The sequence below is a fragment of the Mauremys mutica genome, unplaced genomic scaffold (genome assembly GCF_020497125.1).
Source record: "Mauremys mutica isolate MM-2020 ecotype Southern unplaced genomic scaffold, ASM2049712v1 000728F_np12_obj, whole genome shotgun sequence".
NCBI lineage: Eukaryota > Metazoa > Chordata > Testudines > Geoemydidae > Mauremys > Mauremys mutica.
In genome coordinates, this window is record NW_025423044.1 from 63,681 (window position 1) to 77,295 (window position 13,615).

The following is a 13,615-nucleotide window of genomic DNA, read 5'->3' on the forward strand; positions in this document are numbered from 1 at the left end:
CAGATGAATGTAGTGGAAATTTGCAGGGGCAGGTATAAGTATGCAGGCAAGAACCAGTCTAGAGATAACAAGGTTAGTTCAATCAGGGAGGATGAGACCCTCTTCTAGCAGTTGAGGTGTGATCACCAAGGGAGGAGAAACTGCTTTTGTAGTTGGCTAGCCAGGCACAGAATTCCCACTCCATTCATCTGAGGAAGTGGGGATTCACCCACGAAAGCTCATGCGCCAATACGTCTGTTAGTCTAGAAGGTGCCACAGGACTCTGTCGCCTTTTACAGATCCAGACTAACACGGCTACCCCTCTGATACTCAAAAAGACAGTGTCCCCTGCTGGGAGTAAATCATTGACCCCTCTCCTCCCTGAGCACTGACTGCCCCTCTGTTTCCTTGCCTCGCAGTCTGTGCAGATGGGACCTTTCCCTCCAGTGCTGGAGGATTCGCCCTTCTCATCTACCATTGTCCCAAGCAGCACAGCGGGTGGGAATCTTAAACGTACCAAGGTGACTTAGGAGCAGAACCACCCCCCCGACCTTCCATGCAATTGTCACTTGCCCCTCACTGAGCAGGACTGAAACTGGTGCAGGGAGACTGGTGGGCCATATCCCCTCTGGGCATGAGCAAAGCAGCAGGGTGAAAAAATGATCATGAAGATGCTGAGGATTGAACCCAGGGCCTTATACATGCAAAGCATGTGCTCAACCACTGAGCTACATCTCCTAGCAGGTTGTGTGTGCTATGGGTTACACTCAGAGCCCTCCTGTTTCCAGAGCATCCAGTGACCTATAAGCTTCACGAGAAGCCCGTTCCCCTCTCTGAGGACCAATCCTGCTCTCCTGGAGGTGACTTGTTCATAGGGGTCACTTTTCAGCAGGGCCAGATTCTATGTGTGGGGCAGAGAGAGTGGTTGCCCTGGTCTCAGGGTGCAGAGATACACTCAGCCATCTCCCCTGCATTGGGTTGGCGGGGTGGCAATCCCCTGCTGCAAGGTCATGGTGGGGGATGCTGTGAGCAGCGCAACACCTCACCCTGGTGGCAGAAGTGGTGTGCGGAGCTCCAGGTGTTTCTAGGATCTGCTATTTCCACCTGCCTGTAAACTCTAGCTTTCCCCAGCACATTCACTGCGGTGCAATTGGGTCACTGTTTCCATGGCTGAACAGCAAAGAATGGCGCCCAGTTTCCCTTCTATCGGCAGCAGGATTAGCCTGTGTCGGTGGTTAATGAGGTGGATCTAGTTGTAGATTGTTATTCATTCCCCACCTTGACAATTCACACAGTCCCTTTCCCAGGCAGATTCCCAGCACCTCAGTGATCCCGGTAGCAGGGTTGGGTCCTGAGATTTTCAGGGTTCTTTTCCCCTCCACCTGGAGTGATCTCAGCTTTTTCCCCATCCCAGACAATCCATGAAATAACAACAGGGGCATAAAGAAAGAGGGGAGGGAACATCTCACGGACAGGGCTGGATGTGCCCATAGCCCCCTGCTTGTCCATTGTTTCCATGGAATTTGCCCCCCTGCTTTGCACAAGGGACAGAGAAAGATCTTGCTGTTCCTGTGTCTGTGCAAAGAAAATTGTGCTTCTGTATGAAAGAGAGGCGGGAAATGGCCCCATGATGGGGCAATAGCCTCAGGATTAAGAGCAAAGGACAATGATGGGAAGGTTCACAATTGACTCAGTAGTTGCATACAAAGGTGCACGTTTGGCAGTTACACTGGGAAATTCTGGCTCCTTCTCAGGCTCAGGTTGGCCACCCCGGTCTAGATGTAGAAGTGACAACATTTAAACTTGAAAGAGGGGCCAATTTCCCCATCATTTCACACCTTTACACCCAAACACGATGACTTTCTGAATGAACCCTCCTCGTTCAGCCAGAAGATCTTGGGGTGGATGTAGGAGTCACTGGATAAAATTCTCTGGACTCTGTTCTGAATCAGGTCAGAGCAGAGGTACCTAGTGATCTAGTCTGGCTGTAAAATCTATAGATCAACACCATTAATATGAAATTAATCCTCAGAAACGGCTGTTCCCCACCCAGACCCCAGCAAAGGGCTCTCCAGGGAAGGGGGCTGTTGAGGAAGGAAAGAAGAAAGATGTCCTTCTCCCCCTGGAGGAACTGGGCTCTGCGCTTTGGATAGAAAGGAGGGGAAGGAAATGGCCACACGATGTCAGCAGAACCTAAGAAATGAAACACAATAGGCTTATGTCCACACTGCAATGTAACACCCAGGGCTGCCCCATACCAGCTCAGGCTCCCGGGGCTTGGGCTGTGGGGTGGTAAATTTGCAGTGTAGACATCTCGGCTCAGGCTCAGTACCGGGATCTGAGACCCCACAAGGCTGGGAGGGAGTAAAAAAGGTAGTAAGTAAAAAAGGTAGAACGGCAGTGGAGTATTACCCTGGTCTCAATGGCATTTCTCCATCGGTCTGTCTGCTTTGGGGCAGGGACAATAACACGTCCTGCTGCTTTTGTTATTTCAAAGGGCGGTTTAGGATTTTCATTCTCACACATGGTGCACGAAGCAGGACTCAACCCTCAGTGTAAACTAAATGAGCCACCCATAGATTCTGGCAGCCACAATGAGGCATTTGGTGTGAGAGCTCAGACCTGCCCCTGTCCCAGAGGGTCGGGGTCATCTGTGAGGGGACTGGACCACTGACCTATCAGCTCCTAACTCCCAAACTTTCAGTAACTCTATCATCAGTGCCTGTGAGTGTAATTTAAACCATCAAAAGAGTCATAGTGGGCTAGACCATAGTCTGGACTTCGGGTCTGGAAAAGAGCTGGCACAATCCATAGACCAGGTTGTTATATAAAATGCACATGGATTTTAACCCTTCACATACAGTAATGGGAAAGTTCTTGGTTCAGGCTTGTAGCAATGATGGAATAAACTGCAGGTTCAAATCAAGTCTTTGGAGTCAATCCGCAGCTGGGACGGTTCATTCAGTCCTTTGTCTAGAGCTTCAGTTTGTAGCAAAGTTCCTCCAGAGGTATGAAGCAGGATTGAAGACAAGATGGAGACGAGGCATCAGCCTTTTATAGCCTCTTGCCATGTGGTCTTTGCTTTCTTTGTCCCAAGGACACTCTGTCCAGCACGTGGCACAGAAAAACCTTAGTGTTCTCTCCATAGGCAGGTCCCTGCATACCTTGCTGAGTCACAAGGCGTATCTGCCTTCTCTCAGTGGGTCGATTGTGTAGCTGATGGTCCTTAATGGGCCATCAAGCAGGCTAGGCAGAACTGACACCAACTTGTCTGGGGTGTTCCCCGGAAGCAGAGCACAAGTTTGAAATATGGACAGAACAGAGCCAATACTTATAACATCAACTACAAAAATGATACACATCTAGAGATGGCATCATTATAATCAGCCAATCAGAACCTCTCCATAGACCCCTTACACGATGTGGAGGCCAAGAATTAATTAATAAAGGTTTGAAGGGATCTTAATGTATGTTAGCTAATTAGCAGAGGTTAAGATGTTACCCTGTATCTGGTGCAGAGTGAATTGTGTGAAAAGTCGTTACGACCTTGTGAATTGCAGTCTTGTTTTCTGTTCTAGTATTGCAGACAAATAAGATAACGAATAGGCTTATGTATAAACAAATGCAAATGTTTACTTTTACTGTCTCCAGGTTTGCTAGCCACTGTCTGTTAAGAAGGTATAAAAATTATTATGATTGTTTACTAATTGAGAGAGATCCGTCCAGGACAAGGGGCAACCCAGTTCCTGACACTCTCTCCCTCTTGTGTTCACTAGAGTATTATAATAAAGTATTTGTTTTTGCTGAACCCAAACATAAAAGCGAGAACTGAGTTTTTCTTCGACAATTTGGGGGCTCGTCCGGGATGGCAACGCCCACGGACACACAGACGGCTGCTACGGATCGTTCCCCTTCGAACCCCATGGCGCCACAATAGAGGTAAGAGACCTTTTGAAATCTCTATTGGGGTATCGGAGGAGGACTGTCTGTGGGGGACGTCTGTTTCTGCTGGGCTCACGCCATCTGAACTTTTTGACTGTGCAGCAGGATCAAATGCAGAGTGGTATTGGGGAGAGGCCCCAATAAGGTTAGTTTATAGCAGTACTGGGAACTGCTGAGTTGGCCAACAGGTAATGCATAAGGTAATGCATTAGAATGCACCGGTGCTGAGGGGTTTTTACCGCCTCAAGAGGGGTTGTCATACCGCCTCATGGTATTGGTCCGGACCAGGTAACGATGCATCTTGGTTAAAAGATAAAAAAAAAAAAATTTTTTTTAAAGGTTAAAAAAGGGTTAAATAGAGGAAAAGAGGCCTTGGTGTGTGTGTGTGTGTATACCTGTGTGAGTGTTTGTTACTGGAAGACGCCCAGATTGCCCTGTGAAGCGATTGCTAATGATCAGGAGTAGTCTAACGCAAGCCCAGTAACTAGTGGATCTTTAGGAGATCCGACCCACGGTGGGCTGACTCAGCTTGGCATAGTCCGGCGAGGAAGCTGCCTGGGTCTAGGAGTGTGTGAACCCATCTTCCCTCCCTTTCCCTTCTGTGTGGGCTACTGACAATCTGATCGTCTCCCTGGAAGCAATTAGAGTATGCGGCTTTATCTCCCAGAGATTAGCCGACGCTCTTTGCTGAAAGGGGGTGTAAGAGGGTCGTAGTCTTTCTTGTGAGTCTCTCCTGTACGTGAGTGCCCTGTAGGGAGGGATTCTTAGATTCTGGTCCGCTAGCGCGGACAGGGACCCCCTCAGTTGGTGTGATTGGAAAATGGGGGGGGAACAGTCTAAACTTTCCACTTTACCCCCTAAGGGTACCCCAGCATATTACATGTACGTACATTATGGTCCTAAAACCTGCAGGTATTTAAATGATTGGAATCTGTACACGCGTGAAAATTCATTTAAACAATGCCCATTAGAAGGTACCTTTGAGTTAGATAAACTTACATACCTCAGAGAAACCCTTAAATCACACGCCTCTGCTGCACAGTGCGAGCAGTTTCTGTCTTGGTGGGAGGAAGCAACAAAGAGACTCCATGAGTCTCGGGTGCGGAGTCTGAAGGACTCCCAGGAGAAATTAAAAACTGAAGTACAGGATTTAAAACTTAAATGTCAGACATCCAAATGTCTTCCTGCTTCAGTGCAGCCCTCTGCTTCTCTTTATCCTCAATTAGTTAAACCTGAAAGTGAGGAGGAGACTACAGAAGATATAGTGGATTTTTTTAGCAGCATTCCACAGCCGCAGCCCGTTCCCCCCACGGCCCCCCCTTCTCGGGCTGTGCAGGCAGTGGTTGTCTCGCCTCCGCAATTATCAACTGCACAAGTTGTTCATTCTCCTTCTTCGGAAGAATTATCTTCTTCCCTACTGACTGACACCAGTAGTCCGGTTAACCCTGCTTCTGCTGATAACCATGCCGGCTACTTTCTTAGAAGCACGACACAGGCACTCCAGGCTCCTTTAAGAGACTTGCCTGGAGCTGGAGCTATAGGGGGGTTAGTTAAGGTACATGCCCCTTGGACACCTGGAGATCTTAGAAACTTGGTGAAAGAATTTCCTAAAATCAGGGAGGAGCCAGTAAAGTTTAGAGAAGAGCTCCAGACAGTGATTCAGTGCTATAATCCATCTTGGGCAGATATTAATCAACTTTTACGAGCTGTACTGCCCGCTGAAGTTCAGCAACGACTTAACAGACAGGCAGCTTGGCCTGATGCCGACCCTGGTATTGGGGATGCTTTGACAGAGGCTAGGAATCGTCTCTTGACCTCTATTTCAGAAGTTTGTCCTAAGAAAACAGATTGGACCAAGATTGCAAATTGTAAACAAAATAAGGGAGAATCCCCTGCTGATTATCTTGATCGACTGACAAAGGTCTTTGAACAGCATTCGGGAATTACTGATCCAGCTGATAATGCCAGGGAAGCGGTAGGAGCTGCTTTTGTTCAGGGACTCTTGCCAAAAGTTCAGCAACCATTGAGAACTATTTGTATTGGCTGGCAAACTAAACCCCTTTCAGAATTGGTGACAGTTGCAAATCATTGTACGGCTTGCATAGACCAGAAGAAAGAAACCAGTGAAACAAAACTTATGGCTTTACAGTTACAAACTTATCAGAACAGGGGTCGTGGGGGAATGAGAAGAGGACGGGGACGAGGTCGTGGGAGAGGTATGGGACGGGGTTCCTCATATCCTGCCCAGAATCCTGCCCCGACTGGGAGCACTGCATGCCACTTGTGTGGTCAGGAGGGACACTGGAGAAATGAGTGTCCAAATCGATTTGCTCAAAATCCTACTCAGTTCCCCAATCCTGAAGCGCCTGTATTCTCCCCACAAGGAACCCCTTACTAGGACAGCCTGAGGGAACGTAACTGCATCATGAATCCTTTAATTTCTATTAATCAAGAAGGCCCATTTGTTGATTGTAATATTGCTGGTAAATCTGTTACTTGTCTTGTAGACACTGGGGCTAGTAGATCTGCTCTGAGATCCTCAGAGTTTCCCTCTGTTCCTTTGTCCACTTTGTCTGTTAATGCTGTGGGCATTTCAAACTGTCCTGTTTCGCATCCTGTCTCAGTACCCCTCGAAATTTGTCTTGGCCCTCTAGAAGATAAACATTCCTTTCTACTCAGTTCTACTTCTCCTGTGAATTTGCTGGGAAGAGATCTGTTGTGTAAATTAGGTTGTACCATTTACTGTACACCAGATGGCGTATTCTTACAGGTTCCTGATGAGAATACAAACCTGGTGTTGGCCACACTCCATATATCCGAGCCAGCTGCGTCGAAGTCTCCACTCAGCCCTGACCTTGTGCATTTGTTGTCACAAGTGCCCCCCCATCTCTGGTCTCGTCATGCAAATGAAGTGGGACAGATTAGAACAGCCGAGCTGGTTAAGATTCTTGTGGACCCTGCTAAGCTTTTGCCAAGGATTCCACAATACCCACTGCGTCCTGAAGCAGTGGCAGGCATAGCTCCGGTTATAGAATCTTTATTGCAACAGGGTATTATTGTTCCCACTATTAGTTCTTGTAATACTCCTATCTTTCCTGTAAAGAAGCCAGGAAGGAATACCTATCGGTTTGTTCAAGACCTTCGCGCTATTAATGCTGTGGTTTTGCCTTCTTTTCCAGTGGTTCCAAATCCAGCTACAATTCTTTCTTGTATTCCACCGTCAGCCACTTATTTTTCTGTTGTAGATTTGTGTTCAGCTTTTTTTTCTATTCCAATTCACCCAGATAGTCAGTATTTGTTTGCCTTTACTTATAAAGGATGTCAGTATACCTGGACCAGGTTACCCCAAGGGTATACTGAATCTCCCTCCCTGTTTTCTCAGATCCTGAAGAAGGATCTGGATGATGTGGTTTTCCCTGGAAAATCAGTACTTATACAATATGTGGATGACCTTTTACTGGCGTCTTTCTCTTTTGACTCTTCTAAAACTGATACTCTGACTCTTTTAACTGCTTTAGCTGCCAAAGGTCACAAAGCATCCCAGCATCTTCGACAACGACAACCTTTCTACAATATTGGCTTCAAATATAGAACAGCGGTCGCAACGGTGATCTATACAGTTACAGATTATGTCAATAATGTCACAGGAGGTGACACGGCATCAGTGAGACTGATACTGGAATACTGCCTCCAGTTTTGGTGTCCTCATTTGAAAAAGATGTTGTGAAACTGGAGCTGGGGCAGCAAAGAGCCACCAAATGTCCTGAGGGCTGGAGAAAAATGCCTTCTAGGGAGCTATTGAAAGAGCTCAACCTGTTTAGCTTATCAAAAGAAGGTTGAAAGGTGACTTCATTGAAGTGTTGAAGTGCCTTCAGGGAGAGAAAATATTGGCTATTAAGGGGCTCTTTAATCTAGCAGAGAAAGGCATAACAAGACCCCGTGGCTGGAAGGTGAAAAGAGACAAATTCATATTTCAACTAAGGCAAAAATATTCAACAGCGAGGATGATTCACCACAGGAACAAGCTACCAAGGAAAGTGGTGGATTCTCCATCTCTTGATGTCATTTAATGAAGACTAGATGCCTTTCTGGAATGTGTTTGCCCCCAAAGTAGCTATTGTGTCCTACAGGAGGCCTGTGATACGCAGGGGGTCAAATGAGATGCTCTAATGGTCTCTTCTGGCCATAAAGTCGAGTAATTTCTGAAAAACTGAGTGTAGCATTGGGAGCAGCGTCTGATGTTTCCCTGTCTAGCCGGCTTGCTGCCTAGAACGAACGCTCCTTGAGTGGGGTGATCCACAGGGAGTAGCTCAAACCTGCAAAGTGCCTGGCCAGGGGCAGGACATTGGCACAGCAAGGGAGGGGTGTGGCAGTGGCATCACAAAGGCCTTTGGCAGGACCTCAGACTATTGGTCAAAGGCAGTGGGGAGGTGGTGACCTCACAGAGAGATGCTGACATCAGCCAGGCAGGACAGGGGCGAGGGGCCAGGGAAAAGCTCAGAGACCCCTGTGGCTTTGCTTCAGCAAGTCTCCTTCTCCAGGTCTCTCTTTGAGGACTGAGGGAGTATTCGGGTTCACGGACGTGAGCGCCAGGAGGAACCTCTTTCGAGTTTTCTCCTTCCCTTTCAGTGATTTTACTAGAAAACAGCCGTCCCTGCTTAGAAGGTAAGAGCCTCCTGGAGGTTTGAAACCTGTTCAATCTGATCCATCTGGTGAGAGTTGAATTCTAGGCATGGAAAACACGAACTTAAGGAAGCAGAATTTTATTGTGCACCTGAGATTTTGTCCCTCAGAATCACTGGAGACATTGGGGTTTGTGCTTTTTGTTTCACCTTTTCATCCCTCCCTCCCTCCTTTCTCTTTGTCTCTTGCTTCTTTTGTCCTTTCTCCTGTTCCCCTCCCAACACCAGGGGGTGGATGGGTGGGTGGGTGGGTGTGGCGGGGGGAGTGCTCTGCAGCTCCCACTGTGGGAGATCCATCCAAAAATGTGGGGCTGAAATAGTGCTCAGACAGTCAGGGCCAGATTAACCTTTTGTGGGCCTCAGCACCAAACATATTTGTAGGCCCCTATGTAGTCACTGTGGGCTCTGAGTGTGTACCTGGTGGGGCAGTGCCATTGGTGCCTTAGCATACCCGGTACTGAACCTCAGAGACATTTTTCATTTTGATCAAACACCTCTCCGTGACTATATGCATTGCCATACACAGCTCCCTCAGCCCCCGGGTTTTCTCATTGAGCTGTGCACCCATGTGGGTTTACCAGTGTCCACAGTGAGCAGAACTTTCATAGTGATCAAGGAAACTCCCCACAAATTTATCTCCTTCCTCATTCAGACCTTCTCTAGCCATGTCTCCAGTACCCCCCATGTCACCAGTCACAGCATGTGGTCCTAGTCTCAGCTCAGAGTTTTAAAGCCAGCAGACACCTGATCAGTTCTGACAGATCCCCCCCTCAGCCCCCATCCTGCCATGTGAGCCAGCCACCTGCAAACACCATCTCCCCAAAGTCAGGACTTAGCCCTTGGGAATCTGAAGCCACCAGCCTCTCGCCCTCTGCTCCCATCTACATGCTAGTCTGCTACCTGGTCACCACCACCTCTCCCCACGCTTGTTTCCTTTCCACTTTGGACATGCTCCCACCCAGCTGGAAGCTCCCTCTGCCAGCCTGACCTGCTCCCTCTTTCCCTGCTCCCCCTGACATTCCTGTCCTACTGGTGACCTCTGTTCCTTGAGGTGAACTCCAGTGTCTTTAGCTGCTCTAGCTTAATGGCCCCAGGAGTCACAGAGCCACCTGCAGCTTCTCTGGCTACAGCCATGGGGCCAGTTCCCAGAGGCCAGCCTTAGCCAGCTGCAGCTACTAGCTGCAGGAGGGGTGGCAATGCCAGGGCTGAGCCTGCTTGAACCTTGCAACGGCTGCACTAGGGACTCTAAATCCTCAGCCCTGGCCCTAGGCAGCTGCAGACTCTGGAGTTAGGCACTTCCCTCCTCTAGGCCATGGCTTTAAATACCTGCGATTCCCATCACCTGCAGCAGAGGCCACCAATTCCCACGCCCCCCTCAGCCAGCACCTAGTCGTGCAGAAAGTGCAGTCTGAGTGATTTTGGAGGCTGGGGTGCCAGGAGGCTCCCATCCCTGAGCAGCAGCTCCACAGCAAGCTCACGTGCTTCCCAGTTGGGACATTAGCTGTTACTGACAAGGCTTGTCTGTGTTCTTTTTTTTATCTCATTGTTAGGTGTGAGAAGTATGAACAGTTCAATAGGTTCAATTATTTGGTTAATAAGATGTTTATGAAGTAAATCACTGGCTTTAAAATAAGATCCAATTTGGAGCATATGAACTATTGACCCCTGGACTCCATCTCTGAGAGGGGACTTGTTTACCATCAGGACACAGGCTCAAACCAGCCCAAACCGGTTTTTCTCGCCAAAACCAGCCCTCAGTGTTCCATCTCCTCAGCACTTTTCCCACCAGCAGCATATTCCTACCCCGGCCGGGGGGGCTTTCTCCAGCTGGGACCGGCCCCCTGGGCAGCCCCGGGCTCTGCTCGCACCAGCCCCCTGGGCCGGAGCCCCCCAGTGAGTGAGAGACCCCGGGGGGGGGGCACTGGGGCTGGGCAGGAAAGTGACTCTGCCCCGGGGAACCTGGGAGAAGCCTCAGAGCTGCCTCAGCCCCAGTGGAGCTGCAGCAGGATCTGCCCCCGGCACCGCTGGGATTTGGGGGGCAGAGACTGGGGCCTGGCGGGGGGGATCCCCTGTGGTGTGGGGGGAGATGGGGGGTGTCAGGCAGGGAGGGGAGAAGCTGGAGTTGTAGGGGGGGGGAAGGTCAGTGGGACGCAGGGGTCGGGGGGTTGAACTGTCTCTGTGCAGCCAGGAAATTCCCGGGGGGGGGGAGTGGTGGGCGGGGGAAGGGGGGAGGTGAGTTAATTGGATCCTTCCCCTGTTTGTGCCATTTGCCTCTCGCCCCCGATACAAATTGTCACCAGTTCTGCCCCTTTTCTCGCTCAGCGTCTCACCCGGGCTATAAAATCCGGGGAGATTCGCCCCCATCCCCTCCAATGATCAGCTCTCCCATCTCCCCCGATTTCCCCCCTTCTCCCCATGAGTCTCAAACGTCAGTTTAAAATCTTCTCTAGTGAGGGGCATTTTCCCACCCATTTTATCTGCAGCGATTTGTCCTTGTGTAGGTGGGAAATTGTTGCCCTGAGTCATTCCCCAGCACATGGCTGCCCCTGGAGTGGGGGTGGGATGGCTCAGTGGTTGGAGCACTGGCCTGCTAAACCCAGGGCTGGGAGCTGACTCCTTGCGGGGGCCATTTGGGGATTTAGTTGGGGATTGGTCCTGCTTTGAGCAGGGGGTTGGGCTAGACACCTCCTGAGGTCCCTTCCAGCCCTGATCTTCTAGGAGGTGCCGGGTCTCTGCCAGGGCAGGGAAGGGGGCAGGGGGAGCTGGAGCCGGGTCGCTTGGATGGGCTCTGGCTGGGAAGGTGCAATTCCTCCTCCTGGCCGCCGGGGGGCGTGGCGCTGCGGGAGCCATGTGAGCTGCCTCCTGGCCCTGCTGCTGCTCCTGCTCTTTGGAGCTCTGGCCCTGGGGCTCCTGCTGCTGCACCCCCCCGCCGCAGCCAGCCCCTGTTACCCGCCCCCAGCCCCTGTCTGCACCCCCTGCCCTGCCCCCAGCCCCCAGCCCCTGTCTGCACCCCCTGCCCTGCCACCCCCATTGCACCCCCTGCCCTGCCACCCCCATTGCACCCCCTGCCCCCAGCCCCTGTCTGCACCCCCTGCCCTGCCACCCCCATTGCACCCCCTGCCCTGCCCCCAGCCCCTGTCTGCAACCCCTGCCCTGCCACCCCCCATTGCACCCCCTGCCCTGCCACCCTCTGTCTGCTCACCCTGCCCTTGCTCCCCTCATTGCCCCCCCGGCCTGCCCCCAGCCAGCCCCTGTCTGCACCCCCTGCCCCCAGCCAGCCCCTGTCTGCACCCCGTGCCCTGCCACCCCCATTGCACCGCCTGCCCTGCCCCCAGCCCCTGTCTGCACCCCCTGCCCTGCCACCCCCCTTCCCCCAGCCAGCCCGTCTGCACCCCCTGCCCCCAGCCAGCCCCGGTATGCACCCCGTGCCCTGCCCCCCATTGCACCCCCTGCCCTGCCCCCAGGACCATCTGCATCCCCTGCCCTGCCACCCTCCCCTGCCCGCAGCCAGCCCCTGTCTGCACCCCCTGCCCTGCCCGCAGCCCCGTCTGCACCCCCTGCCCTGCCACACTCCCCTGCCCCCAGCCAGCCCCTGTCTGCACCCCCTGCCCTGCCACCCCCCATTGCACCCCCCACCCGCAGCCCCTGCCTACAGCCACGTCCTGCTCTCAGCTGCTCCCCCTGTGTGAGTGTCTGCACCCCCCCGCTCCTCCCTGCCCACAGTTGCCCCCTGCCACCCTCCCCCACCCGCAGCCTCTGCTGCCCCCGCCTCCAGCCAGCCCCTGTCTGCACCCCCTGGCCAGAGCCAGCCCCTGCCATCCGTCCTGCCACAGCCCCTGCCACAGCCCCTGCCACCCCCCTTGCCTCCTGCCACAGTCCCTGCCCCCTGCCACCCCCGACCCCTGCCACAGCCCCTTGCCCCGCCATAGCCTGTCTGCACCACCTGCCCACAGCCAGTCCCTGTTGCAGCCAGCCCGTGTCACACTCCCTGCCTCCAGCGAGCCCTGCCCCACGCCCCTGTCTGCAGCCAGCCCCATGTCCACTGGTGCCCTGCAATTCCCTGGGCAGTAACCCTGCACACCTGCTTCAATGAGGGGGGCATGGAGCAGCTGGGACCCACACCTGTGCACACCCTAGGGTGACCAGACAGCGAGTGTGAAAAATCGAGATGGGGTGGAGGTTAATAGGATCCTATATAAGAAAAAGACCCCAAAATTGAGACTATCCCAATAAAATTGGGACATCTGGTCACCCTAGCACACCCCAGGGAGTGGCGGGGACCCACACATGGGAAATGGAGCTCAGTTCTAGTTCAGGCCCAGCTTTGTAAAAAAGAACTGTAGGTCGGGTTAACATACATCTGTATTTTCCCAGAGATGTCAGGCTTTTAGGTTCTTAAATCGCTGTCTGGGTGGTAAATTTTAAAAATTCCTCCCGGGAAAATACGGACGTATGGTAACACTATTGGTACAAAAAATCCATACTGTGGCACATCTCTTAAATCAGAACTTTTTATAGGGAACCGGTTGTTAAGATTTTAGCAGCTCATCACTGGAAGGGAGGCGCATGTGTCCCCCGTGGGGACTGCCCAGACCCCCGTTTCCCAATCCCAGTTGTTGCCCCCTAACTACCAACGCAGTTGCCCCCAACCATCAGTTGCCAGTGACCTGTCCATCCCCCACAGCTGCCCCCTTCCTTTATCCAGGGACCTTTGAGCTCCTCGTCCCCCTCCCTTTTAATCAGCTCCTCACAGGGCTCCCTGCTGCCCATGGGAATGGTGGGGGTGGGGGGAACCATCACTTTGTATTTATGTATTGGACAGTCGTATAAAATCCAGTCCAACAGTCCCCCTTTTCCACTAGTTCGTTAACAGCAATATAAAATCCCCTCAGATCTTGGTGTTTTTCTCTCATGTTATCAAATACGCAGTTTGTGACACATTTTCTGTGCAAATCTCAAAGGTTCATATAAAATACCCTAAAAATTTGCCCCACTGCTCTCTAGTTGTCTAT

The 13,615-nt window shown here is 51.8% G+C and overlaps 1 non-coding gene across 1 annotated transcript; it reads right to left on the reverse strand.

The window, feature by feature from the left end:
- Positions 1 to 645: 645 nt before the first annotated feature.
- TRNAA-UGC lies at positions 646 to 717 on the reverse strand. The gene has a single exon. It is a non-coding gene; the product is annotated as a tRNA-Ala (tRNA).
- Positions 718 to 13,615: the final 12,898 nt, after the last annotated feature.